We start from the raw sequence: 14,036 nt of genomic DNA on the forward strand, positions 1-14,036 counted from the left end.
CTATCTTGATATAGAGCAAAATTGGTATCTTGCAACGTGACTGTATGACGAACATAAATGACAAGTCATAACATGAAAATCATGACACGCATGTCATGTACAGCATGATTTACATGCCGCGCTCATGGTGCGCTGGCGGCCGTTTCGCTACCTTGATATAGAGCAAAATTGGTATCTTGCAACGTGACTGTATGACGAACATAAATGACAAGTCATAACATGAAAATCATGACACGCATGTCATGTACAGCATGATTTACATGCCGCGCTCATGGTGCGCTGGCGGCCGTTTCGCTACCTTGATATACAGCAAAATTGGTATCTTGCAACGTGACTGTATGACGAACATAAATGACAAGTCATAACATGAAAATCATGACACGCATGTCATGTACAGCATGATTTATATGCCGCGCTCATGGTGCGCTGGCGGCCGTTTCGCTACCTTGATATACAGCAAAATTGGTATCTTGCAACGTGACTGTATGACGAACATAAATGACAAGTCATAACATGAAAATCATGACACGCATGTCATGTACAGCATGACTTACGTGCCACGCTCATGGGGCGCGAGCGGCCGTTTCGCTAGCTTGATCTACCCCGAAATTGGTATTGCGCGACGTGACTGTGTGAGGAATATAAATAACACGAGTTAACATGAAAATCATGACACGCATGTCATGTACAGCATGACTTACGTGTCACGCTCATGGCGCGCTGGTGGCCGTTTCGCTAGCTTGATATACAGCAAGATTGGTATCTTGCGACGTGACTGTGTAACGAACAGAAATAACACGAGTTAACATGAAAATCATGACACGCATGTCATGTACAGCATGACTTACGTGCCACGCTCATGGGGCGCGAGCGGCCGTTTCGCTAGCTTGATCTACCCCGAAATTGGTATTGCGCGACGTGACTGTGTGACGAATATAAATAACACGAGTTAACACGAAAATCATGACACGCATGTCATGTACAGCGTGATTTACATGCCGCGCTCATGGTGCGCTGGCGGCCGTTTCGCTACCTTGATATACAGCAAAATTGGTATCTTGCAACGTGACTGTATGACGAACATAAATGACAAGTCATAACATGAAAATCATGACACGCATGTCATGTACAGCATGATTTACATGCCGCGCTCATGGTGCGCTGGCGGCCGTTTCGCTACCTTGATATACAGCAAAATTGGTATCTTGCAACGTGACTGTATGACGAACATAAATGACAAGTCATAACATGAAAATCATGACACGCATGTCATGTACAGCATGATTTACATGCCGCGCTCATGGTGCGCTGGCGGCCGTTTCGCTACCTTGATATACAGCAAAATTGGTATCTTGCAACGTGACTGTATGACGAACATAAATGACAAGTCATAACATGAAAATCATGACACGCATGTCATGTACAGCATGACTTACGTGCCACGCTCATGGGGCGCGAGCGGCCGTTTCGCTAGCTTGATATACAGCAAAATTGGTATCTTGCAACGTGACTGTATGACGAACATAAATGACAAGTCATAACATGAAAATCATGACACGCATGTCATGTACAGCATGATTTACATGCCGCGCTCATGGTGCGCTGGCGGCCGTTTCGCTACCTTGATATACAGCAAAATTGGTATCTTGCAACGTGACTGTATGACCAACATAAATGACAAGTCATAACATGAAAATCATGACACGCATATCATGTACAGCATGATTTACATGCCGCGCTCATGGTGCGCTGGCGGCCGCTTCGCTACCTTGATATACAGCAAAATTGGTATCTTGCAACGTGACTGTATGACGAACATAAATGACAAGTCATAACATGAAAATCATGACACGCATGTCATGTACAGCATGATTTACATGCCGCGCTCATGGTGCGCTGGCGGCCGTTTCGCTACCTTGATATACAGCAAAATTGGTATCTTGCAACGTGCCTGTATGAGGAACATAAATGACAAGTCATAACATGAAAATCATGACACGCATGTCATGTACAGCATGATTTACAAGCCGCGCTCATGGTGCGCTGGCGGCCGTTTCGCTACCTTGATATACAGCAAAATTGGTATCTTGCAACGTGACTGTATGACGAACATAAATGACAAGTCATAACATGAAAATCATGACACGCATGTCATGTACAGCATGATTTACATGCCGCGCTCATGGTGCGCTGGCGGCCGTTTCGCTACCTTGATATACAGCAAAATTGGTATCTTGCAACGTGCCTGTATGACGAACATAAATGACAAGTCATAACATGAAAATCATGACACGCATGTCATGTACAGCATGATTTACATGCCGCGCTCATGGTGCGCTGGCGGCCGTTTCACTACCTTGATATACAGCAAAATTGGTATCTTGCAACGTGACTGTATGACGAACATAAATGACAAGTCATAACATGAAAATCATGACACGCATGTCATGTACAGCATGATTTACGTGTCACGCTCATGGCGCGCTGGTGGCCGTTTCGCTAGCTTGATATACAGCAAGATTGGTATCTTGCGACGTGACTGTGTAACGAACAGAAATAACACGAGTTAACATGAAAATCATGACACGCATGTCATGTACAGCATGACTTACGTGCCACGCTCATGGGGCGCGAGCGGCCGTTTCGCTAGCTTGATCTACCCCGAAATTGGTATTGCGCGACGTGACTGTGTGACGAATATAAATAACACGAGTTAACACGAAAATCATGACACGCATGTCATGTACAGCATGACTTACGTGTCACGCTCATGGCGCGCTGGCGGCCGTTTCGCTACCTTGATATACAGCAAAATTGGTATCTTGCAACGTGACTGTATGACGAACATAAGTGACAAGTCATAACATGAAAATCATGACACGCATGTCATGTACAGCATGATTTACATGCCGCGCTCATGGTGCGCTGGCGGCCGTTTCGCTACCTTGATATACAGCAAAATTGGTATCTTGCAACGTGACTGTATGACGAACATAAATGACAAGTCATAACATGAAAATCATGACACGCATGTCATGTACAGCATGATTTACATGCCGCGCTCATGGTGCGCTGGCGGCCGTTTCGCTACCTTGATATACAGCAAAATTGGTATCTTGCAACGTGACTGTATGACGAACATAAATGACAAGTCATAACATGAAAATCATGACACGCATGTCATGTACAGCATGATTTACATGCCGCGCTCATGGTGCGCTGGCGGCCGTTTCGCTATCTTGATATAGAGCAAAATTGGTATCTTGCAACGTGACTGTATGACGAACATAAATGACAAGTCATAACATGAAAATCATGACACGCATGTCATGTACAGCATGATTTACATGCCGCGCTCATGGTGCGCTGGCGGCCGTTTCGCTACCTTGATATAGAGCAAAATTGGTATCTTGCAACGTGACTGTATGACGAACATAAATGACAAGTCATAACATGAAAATCATGACACGCATGTCATGTACAGCATGATTTACATGCCGCGCTCATGGTGCGCTGGCGGCCGTTTCGCTACCTTGATATACAGCAAAATTGGTATCTTGCAACGTGCCTGTATGACGAACATAAATGACAAGTCATAACATGAAAATCATGACACGCATGTCATGTACAGCATGATTTACATGCCGCGCTCATGGTGCGCTGGCGGCCGTTTCACTACCTTGATATACAGCAAAATTGGTATCTTGCAACGTGACTGTATGACGAACATAAATGACAAGTCATAACATGAAAATCATGACACGCATGTCATGTACAGCATGATTTACGTGTCACGCTCATGGCGCGCTGGTGGCCGTTTCGCTGGCTTGATATACAGCAAGATTGGTATCTTGCGACGTGACTGTGTAACGAACAGAAATAACACGAGTTAACATGAAAATCATGACACGCATGTCATGTACAGCATGACTTACGTGCCACGCTCATGGGGCGCGAGCGGCCGTTTCGCTAGCTTGATCTACCCCGAAATTGGTATTGCGCGACGTGACTGTGTGACGAATATAAATAACACGAGTTAACACGAAAATCATGACACGCATGTCATGTACAGCATGACTTACGTGTCACGCTCATGGCGCGCTGGCGGCCGTTTCGCTACCTTGATATACAGCAAAATTGGTATCTTGCAACGTGACTGTATGACGAACATAAGTGACAAGTCATAACATGAAAATCATGACACGCATGTCATGTACAGCATGATTTACATGCCGCGCTCATGGTGCGCTGGCGGCCGTTTCGCTACCTTGATATACAGCAAAATTGGTATCTTGCAACGTGACTGTATGACGAACATAAATGACAAGTCATAACATGAAAATCATGACACGCATGTCATGTACAGCATGATTTACATGCCGCGCTCATGGTGCGCTGGCGGCCGTTTCGCTACCTTGATATACAGCAAAATTGGTATCTTGCAACGTGACTGTATGACGAACATAAATGACAAGTCATAACATGAAAATCATGACACGCATGTCATGTACAGCATGATTTACATGCCGCGCTCATGGTGCGCTGGCGGCCGTTTCGCTAGCTTGATATACAGCAAAATTGGTATCTTGCAACGTGACTGTATGACGAACATAAATGACAAGTCATAACATGAAAATCATGACACGCATGTCATGTACAGCATGATTTACATGCCGCGCTCATGGTGCGCTGGCGGCCGTTTCGCTGCCTTGATATACAGCAAAATTGGTATCTTGCAACGTGACTGTGTAACGAACAGAAATAACACGAGTTAACATGAAAATCATGACACGCATGTCATGTACAGCATGACTTACGTGCCACGCTCATGGGGCGCGAGCGGCCGTTTCGCTAGCTTGATCTACTCCGAAATTGGTATTGCGCGACGTGACTGTGTGACGAACATAAATAACACGAGTTAACACGAAAATCATGACACGCATGTGATGTACAGCATCACTTACGTGCCACGCTCATGGGGCGCTGGTGGCCGTTTCGCTAGCTTGATCTACCCCGAAATTGGTATTGCGCGACGTGACTCTGTGACGAACATAAATAACACGAGTTAACACGAAAATCATGACACGCATGTCATGTACAGCATCACTTACGTGCCACGCTCATGGGGCGCTGGCGGCCGTTTCGCTAGCTTGATCTACCCCGAAATTGGTATTGCGCGACGTGACTGTGTAACGAACATAAATAACACGAGCTAACATGAAAATCATGACACGCATGTCATGTACAGCATGACTTACGTGCCACGCTCATGGGGCGCTGGCGGCCGTTTCGCTAGCTTGATCTACCCGGAAGTTGGTATTGCGCGACGTTACTGTGTGACGAACATAAATAATAGGAGTTAACGTGAAAGCCATGACATGCATTTTTCTAAACGACATACAAGACGATGGATGCAGCTCTTTGCTGGCTGCTTCGCATTACATCGATTCCCACAATGCGTGGGATCTGCCGGCTTTTTTTTTCTTCTTTGCTGCTCCCCTTACTTCTGAGATCAGAGGCCTGAGCGCTGTTGCAAACTTTCTTGAAATGATGTGGCAAGGGCTACACTCCTCTCTCTAGTTTTCTCTTTCCAGGCAGCAATTACCAACAGCGACAAGCACCACCGCTAGACATGACGTCAACACTAACCCTTTAAAACTAACACGCCAAGGATGACAAGGTGCCTTCGACAAAGATAGATCCCCCTATGGAAACGTCGGCCAGCCTGTCTGAGGCACTTTCTCCTGTTTGAAACCTATCCCACTTTTTTGGCTTAGGTAACTGTAACACTGTTACATTTTACTGGTAACGTGCCCATGACTGATTGCTTACTGTGTACACGTGTGAATGTTGAACACGCAATGGCACTCTTTCAATAGCCTGCAAGTGGCTGGTCCACTAATACCTGTTCTTATTGCACCTGATCCCTTCATTCAAGGATCGATCTCTTTATTATACGAATATAGACTTGCCTGAAGACATGTTTGGTACTCACTATCTGTGTGTGGTTGGGTTTGTCTTGCGTGAAAATCAACATTTCCTTGTGGTATCTATTATGCATGCATCAGCGATGAGAGCTGTTCATGGCACCGACACAGAGGACAGGTTGCAGTACAAGATAGGAGCATACTTCCTGCAAGCCCGGGCAAGACATAATGAGTGGTAGGCATCTCTTTTCACCACTAGATTGCGACAGTTTGGACACATAGCACCTATAGACCTTATGCAAAATCTGCTGCCATCTAGCGGCCGCTGTGTGCATTTTCGCCATGTTGAAGGCTAAGCGCGCTCCGCATGTAGACAAGGAGCGTACATATCAACGTGTGGCGGCTGATAAGAACGAAAATGCCAACATATTTGCGAGTGCTGTGTTGCTCAGATTGAGGAAATTGGGATGCTGAAAGAAGGTTTGCAGGAAACAAGCCTCCATGTTAGTACATTTCCTCGTGGCCGACGAGAATCAGCAGATTGTTCCGTTGCTTCGGTTACTTCTTACGACTAACGCCGTGTTTCCGTTCGCCGTTCTTAATATATGCGGTATGTGACAGCATCGGCACTCATCAGAAAACACTCTTTCATGTCATGCCAGAACAAGAAAGTTTTCGCACCGTGTGCTTGCTGCAGGCACAAACCCGCTTCGTGTACGAGCTTCAAAGCTGCATCGCGGCTACTCGCGCATGCCTGCGCTGCTCTTGATATTAGCTTGTTTATTAAATTGCGATAACAATTACATGTTAGACAGATAGCTCGTGCGCGTCATTGATTTGCAGCGATTGGACCGATTGTGCTGGAGCGTGTTGTTTGTAGTTTGTTTTCGATGGTGGAGTTTAACAAAGTAGCGTTTGGTGGGATGCTTTGCGTGCGTATTTCTTCACTATGCGTATTTTTCAAGCATTTCATGTAGTATCACTGCCAGGTTCAGACGGGTTGCCCGGATGTCCTGACCGCCCCCACCCCTTACTTTTTTTTTGTTTAACTTATACCCCAGGAAGAGCAAATCAGGTTTTCCCAAAAGCTAATCCCCCCTTCGGAAAAATCCTCTGTACACTCCAGTGTGCTATGAAATGTTAACAGGTGCTTCAAGTGCGTGGTACTTTTCTTATGAAACTAAATAAAATGCTGTTCCGGGAAATGTGCTACATTCTACCGTGGGTGCGCTACCGCTGGTTACGCGCTGAGGCGGTTTCAGTCGGCGAAGCAAAACTGCCTTGCCGCAACGGGTTTAAATTGTAAAGCACCAGTAGGCCCCTAAAGCGACAATGTGAACACGAATATTCTTGGCGTTTCCCGTTATATAGGATCACATATCGGAAGGATATTCAATAAAATACCAGCTGATGGGCATCTACTTCTAGGAGACACTACACTTTTCATGTTCACTTTTCACGTGCGTGAGATGCGCAGTTTTTTGCATTTTAATCGCGCGGTAATTCTGTACATAACATAGGTCGGATGACTACAACAGCGAAATATTATTATTTCAAAGATAAAAAGAGGAGAACGTTTTATTTAAAATTAGATGGACACTACGTCAGCTCGACATAGGCTGTCCCTCATGAAATATGCTTTGAATTGGGTCAACTGCACTTCCTTACCGTCATCGCTGTGCCTAGCCGCGCTAAATAAAGCCTCTTCCCAACCATCCTTCATTATACAAGCATGATATTCAGATAGCTAACAACACTTTATTCGCTACACTGAAAACAGACAGGCCAATTTGTAACCTAGCGCAGAGCTTCATTATCAACGACGACAGGCCTGCACGTGACTCGCAGTGTCAAACTTGTACCTTCTTCTCGCTGTGAGGCGGTTCTTTACACGTAATAACCGTCAACGTAAAAACTAGGAAATGCCGGTAACGTGTACAGGCTCGCCTGACATTTTTATGCCCTGATTGCCGACTACCAAAGCGGATACAAGCAAGAAGTGATTGCGGAGACAGCAATAGAATTCGGGCACAAGCCTCCAACATGGCGCCGAATCGTTAGCTTCGTCAAACCTCCAACAGATGGCAGCAATTTTGCATAAGGTCTATTGATATACAGCATATACTGGCCTTTAGCGTAGGGGTGAGAAACCTACCTTCTGCACTTCAGTGCAATGCATATTATTTAGTTTGCATTCCTTGAACATGGAACGTCGAATAGTTTGTATTGTTGAGCTTGTAATCTTTGAACATGGGATGTCGCCAGTGCCAACGTTTTGAAACTTGGAGTTGTCTTCATAAAGGGAGCAACTGTTAATTCTTGATGTTGCTATCTTGATGAAGGCAAGTCTACTCGTTCAAGAGTTGGCTGCAGCGACATACCGTTTGAAGATTTTTTTCGTCTCTTCAAGCCTCCTCCATCTTCCATCGAACACCTGTGTTGTTTGTGCTGCCATGAAACTGTGTGGTGCTGCCATGGAAAAAAAAGTCGGGCGTGCGCAGGCACAGCTCCATCGAAGAAAAATAATTATTTCTTTGTTAAAGAGAGTGAGGGCACACTAATGCAATCTCAGCCAAGATTATTAATAGTTGCCGACTCAATTTTAATGTAGTAGTTTCGTCGCTGTGCATACGCACGATAAAACTCTCATCAAAAAGTGGGAAGCAACCACACATGCTCCAGTGTTCAGCTAACCAGTCATCACTGCCTTTCTTTGTTTAAGTCTTCCCTGAGCCTTTCTTTGATGCACTGCCCCATTTGCCCCACATAATGCTTATCCTATCATCTGATAAACGATGCCTTCTTTACAGAGCACATAATGTGTCCTGTGATTCCTATTGCAGCCAAGTGAGTGTCTGGGTTGCAATCTTTCATAGTTTAGCACGCTTATTTAAGGCCGTGAACACTATGCTGATGATTGCCCGAGCACCAACCGTTTTTATATTGTCGGATATCCTGTGCAGGTATGACATAGTGGCAAACATATTTTGGCCATCACGATTAGCCATTTCTTTGGCCTGGCAGCTGGAAGGTGTTTGTTTAGTAGGGCTCCTGCAGCCAATACAGCAAGGGGAGCAGGATATCCTGCTTGCATCCAGGGAGTTCTTGAAATCAAGCCTCGTCCACAAGAAATAGGAACATGATTATTTTGTACAATACGCAAGCACATTTTTTAAATGTTTTAGATATAAGGATGACTGCCTCTTTCTTTATTAAGTACCACAAAGGTTCTTTCGAATATGAAGCCACTAACATATTAACACTGGCACATGATTACTAACACCCACTGGTGCTTACCCACGAGCATCCGGGCAAGGATTGTACCATATCAGGTTCCTGAATGTACAATTTCATTTGCATAAAAAGTGCATGAGCTAGTTATACGAAGTGATGGGAAACAAGCCATTGCTGCCTCTTAGTTTCTCCCACTCAATAATGGTAAAAAGGTGCATTGTCTGACACTGCTTGGGCAGTGGCGTAGCGAGGGGGTAGCAGACCGGGCCCATGCCCCCACTCGCCCTCCTCCCCGAAATGAATTTCTGCCTATGCCACTGTGGCTCGCTAACGCAGTAAAATTTCTGTTCCTATTACTTGTGGACAAGCCTTAATTTTCAAAGAACTCCCCTGACACAAGCAGGATACTGTTCACCTTGCTGTATCGTTTGCATATGCCCTACCCAGAAAACCACCTTCCAGTTGCCAAGCCAAAAAAAAGCCAAATCTTGATGGCCGAAAAATGTTTGCCACGATGCCATATCTGCACGGAATATTCAACAATATAAAAACGGTTGGTGCTCGGAATCATCAGCATAGTGTTCATGGCCTCAAATAAGCATGCTAAACTATGGAAAAGCATCAACCCAGATACTCAGAGGAGAGGCTTGGCTGCAATAAGAATCACAGGACACGTTACGTGCCCTGCGTATAAGGTACCGTTTATCAGATACTCCTATCATGGGGTAAGCATTATGGAGGGCAAATGGGGCAACATCTCAAGGAAAGATTCAGGGAACATTGCAACAATGTAAAGAAACGCAGCGATTGCCTGTTTGCCAAACAGTAAAGAAACTATACTACATTGATTATTGAATCAGCAAGTATTCATAATCTTGGCCGAGATTGCGTTAGTGTGTCATTGCACTACTTGTCAAAGAAATAACTATTTTTCCTGGACGCAGCTGTGCCTGCGCATGTTGAAGTTTTTCTTTTTAAATTATAAATATGTGTGATCTGAGTCCAAAAAAACACTTAAAAGATAGCGCCTATCTGTGTCTCTTCTTGTCCTGTCTTCACTACTGCAATAAACATAATGGTTAAAAGGGAGCCGTCCGGCGACCTGACAGCTCGTCACTATCAGTGGGTTATTAGGCCTTGAGGCGCTCCACGTTGACTATGTCGCGCCCTCGATGGCGCATGTCCAAAGCTGGTTCGATGGGTTCGATCAGGTAGTTGACCGGTGATGTGCGCTCGATGACCCGGTAGGGGCCTTCGTATTTCGGCAGTAGTTTTGAAGAGAAGCTTGCTCCGTAAAACACAGAAACATGTTCGTGAAGTGCGTAAAGAGAGTGGTATATATGACACCTTTTTCTTGTGGAAAAGTCTACATAGGCCAGTCGGGAAGATGCGTGAACGACCGCCTTAGAGAACACCACGCATCTGTTAAGGCATCAGGCAACTCTCATCTTGCAGATCATTGTAGAAACTGCGGATGTTACCCCGTGTTTAAAGAAACAGAAATAATATTTCGGCACAACGATCAGCTAACACGTGAGATAGTGCAATCTTACCACATCCGAAAGAGGGGACTTGATTGTGTTAGCCAAGCTACGATTGTTCTGCACGATAAAGAATACGCGTATCTCGACACTTAGTTTTTGCAAAATACTAGATGACAAATATAATTGACTATTATGTAATCCCGATACGAGTGGTTTCTGTTGCACCCTGTTCTGTTGCACATGCGCGATGAGCCATGTAACCGCTTTAAATACCTTTTTCTGATCAATAAAACTTCAGTTGTGACAGCAAGCGCCGTCCTTGTCAGTCTCTTCTGTCCGTCTGTTTTTTAGTGCGCTTCAACAAAATTTTCAGGTAAAAATGATATCACTATTTCGAAACAGAAAGTCATCAATCATAAATTGCAGCATCTGTTGATGTGTTGCGCTAAGCTGTTCGCTTCAATGCCAAACTACATTTTCACACTCTCTCTTGCAGGTTTCAAATAGAGCAACTGTACCACCACAACAGTGCAGCACAGGAGAGCCTATGGTCAGTGCCGCGTCGAGAAATTAAATAAAAAAGCACTTACTCCTGGAAACTTCTCGTATCATCTTAATGGTTTGTTTGTGATTATAAAACTGCACTTTCATGGGAATTGAATCACCTAGCCCCATTTATTGTCCCATTGAAACTAAATAAATTGACAATGTAGAGCTTGTTTCCAAATGCCTGCATCATAGGCCTACACGATTACTTATTGGCTTCAAAATACTCTTACATGTAAAGAACGCTGTTGATATAGTCATTGCTGGAAATGTTCTGCTGATATGTTTGTTACAATCCTCTAAAGCGTACACACTTTCATATTGTTAACCACAGAAAGATTTATTGACCTGTGTGCAGCAAACATGCTGTTGCAGGCATAAGGCTGCAATACGCTGAAACTCATACATCAGAATTCTACACACTAACAGCTGCCAATTCCTTGTAGACCCTCATTAGGTGTGCATGAGAAAGCGCATTAGACTGGCAAAAGACAGTCTAATGATTCTGATGTCTAAAGACATTAGTCTCTTTATTGAAATACATTAATTTTTTTCATAAGGGATATACTTCTGTGAGATTAGCTGATGCATGCTCCTTGTATTAAGTAAGATGCAATTTTTCTTGTTAATGAAGTTGACTAACGTTACCAAAGGATGAGGCAAATTTTCATCAATAGTTGCTGCAAATAGCTAACATTCACGGTGGAAATTTGCTAACTTACAAATACTATTTTCCTGCATTTAGTAACTAAGTAATAACCGTCATGGTAGTAATGTTACTAGCTTAGCTTACTACCTTCCAATAAGTAGTAACAGGAACTAGTAACCGTCATAGTAGTAAATTTACTAACTTTCTGTTACTACCTTTGGTATGTAATAGCTGCAGGTAGTAAATGACATGGTAGTAATTTTACTACCTTGCCGTTTACTACCTGTAGTTACTACTTAGGTAGTGAATGTTGTGACAGCAATTTACTACCTCAAAGTTAGTAAGTAGCACTACCTTTTCTTTTAAGAGTGTAAAATGATGTGTCTTGTAGTTAATATTGTTTGGGACACAATTGCAAGGAAAGTGCACACGTTCAAAGCCAAATTGCTAAGGTAGCTTGCTTGAAAATAACAAGTGGACTGCCCCCTTATTTGTTTTGAAAGGATAAGTTCATGAGATTCAATTAGCTTAATCGAATCCAATAGCAGCTTTGAAAACCACTTCAGAGAAACTACTGCCGAGATCCTTTAGGGGGCCATTATGTGCACAGGTGCTGAAGTGGAACATGTGGAGGTTGAGAATTGAGCAATAAGGAATATGGCATGTATTTTAGGGTGATTTTATTTTTACATTCATTATTTTGTTCACACAATGCCCTATTACTCCAACAATAGAGCATATAGGTGAAGAACCCTTGCAATGCATCCTATTGTATATGTAGTGATGCGTGTGCTCTGCAGGTGAGAAAGACAATGGGGACATCAATGAACATCAATGTCTAGTGGGTCTTTGGGATTTTGCCGAAGACATCATGTTTGTCCTTCATGATGAACCGCCAGTGCAACCACACACGGACATAGGAAAGAAGGCACATAACACAGTGATGTGTTTCGTGTACCTTTCCTCTGTGTGTGGTTGTGCTGCTGGTTCATCATGAAGGACAACCAACTAGCCCAAGTTTCAGTCTTGCTAGACATGTTTGTGCCTGCTATTTCTTTTTGTGTCAACAAGCTGTCCTCCTACTCTTGTAGAATTTCTCACTGTCTTGTGTTTGCGTTGTAGCGTGACAATATTCTCTATATTTTCTCTCATGGCTCTACATCTCATTGTTCTGCTCAGTATGCAGCTTCGCAGCAGCATAACATGTTCCTTCATTCACTTAATGCACTATATACTGGCATGGGTACTCGAAGAAATGGCACAAAATGTAACAACAATTAGCGGTGCCAGATGGAACACCTAAATGCCACAATTCTACAGTAATGGATGAAGGGAAGGGCTTGAAGCAGAGAATGGAAATAAGGGGCCCATGCATACATAATTAAGTTCCAGGCTGGCACAGTGATGGATTTGGACTCAATGCCTGACTAACTTATTGCAAATATATGTCTCAACACTGCAAGGGAAAGGTCATGTTTTGGAATGGTACCAGAAAAATAACAAATACATTTCAGGTCTCAACATTTAGTGAAGGACAAATCTAGTACTATATGCAAATAACCTTCATGTGGCACAATGTCTGACAGATGGTGTGCCGTGGTAACTGCCACGGAAGGGGGCTGCACGTAAAGGATAATATTGAAGAATTGATCGCTGGGCATGTTGGTAATCCATGACTACAAAGAACTGCGCGAAATAAACTGGCACAAGGAAGACGCTTGTCCGTACGTCTCCTTGTGCCAGTTTATTTCGCGCATTTCTTTGTAAAAAACAATAATAGCTGCACATTTGGACATGTGTATGTCTGCACGCTTATGTGAGCCAGCACTATATGAGCTGCTAATTCTGAAAAAAAGCTGCAACATTTGCGCTTAAACTACTACAGAATGTTTTTGTGTATAGCTAGTGTTGGCACTGGCAATAAATCTTGAATTCTCAAGCACAGTTTGTATAGCTGCTGTACTAGCCAAAGCTAAGGATGCTGCATGACAGCTGATATTTAAATAAAGGTGCACATAAAGCTACATGGTATGGAACAGGGGCGTAGCCAAGGGAGGGGTTGGGGGGGACAACTTCCCCTCGAAAATTTTCAATTTTGCTTGCGTATATATACACGCACACATGCAAACGCATGCACTAACATACATAAAGTATGGTTGACTCCCCCCCCCCCAAAAAAAAATTTCTGGCTACGCC

This window comes from Rhipicephalus sanguineus, chromosome 9 (assembly GCF_013339695.2).
Source record: "Rhipicephalus sanguineus isolate Rsan-2018 chromosome 9, BIME_Rsan_1.4, whole genome shotgun sequence".
Lineage (NCBI taxonomy): Eukaryota > Metazoa > Arthropoda > Arachnida > Ixodida > Ixodidae > Rhipicephalus > Rhipicephalus sanguineus.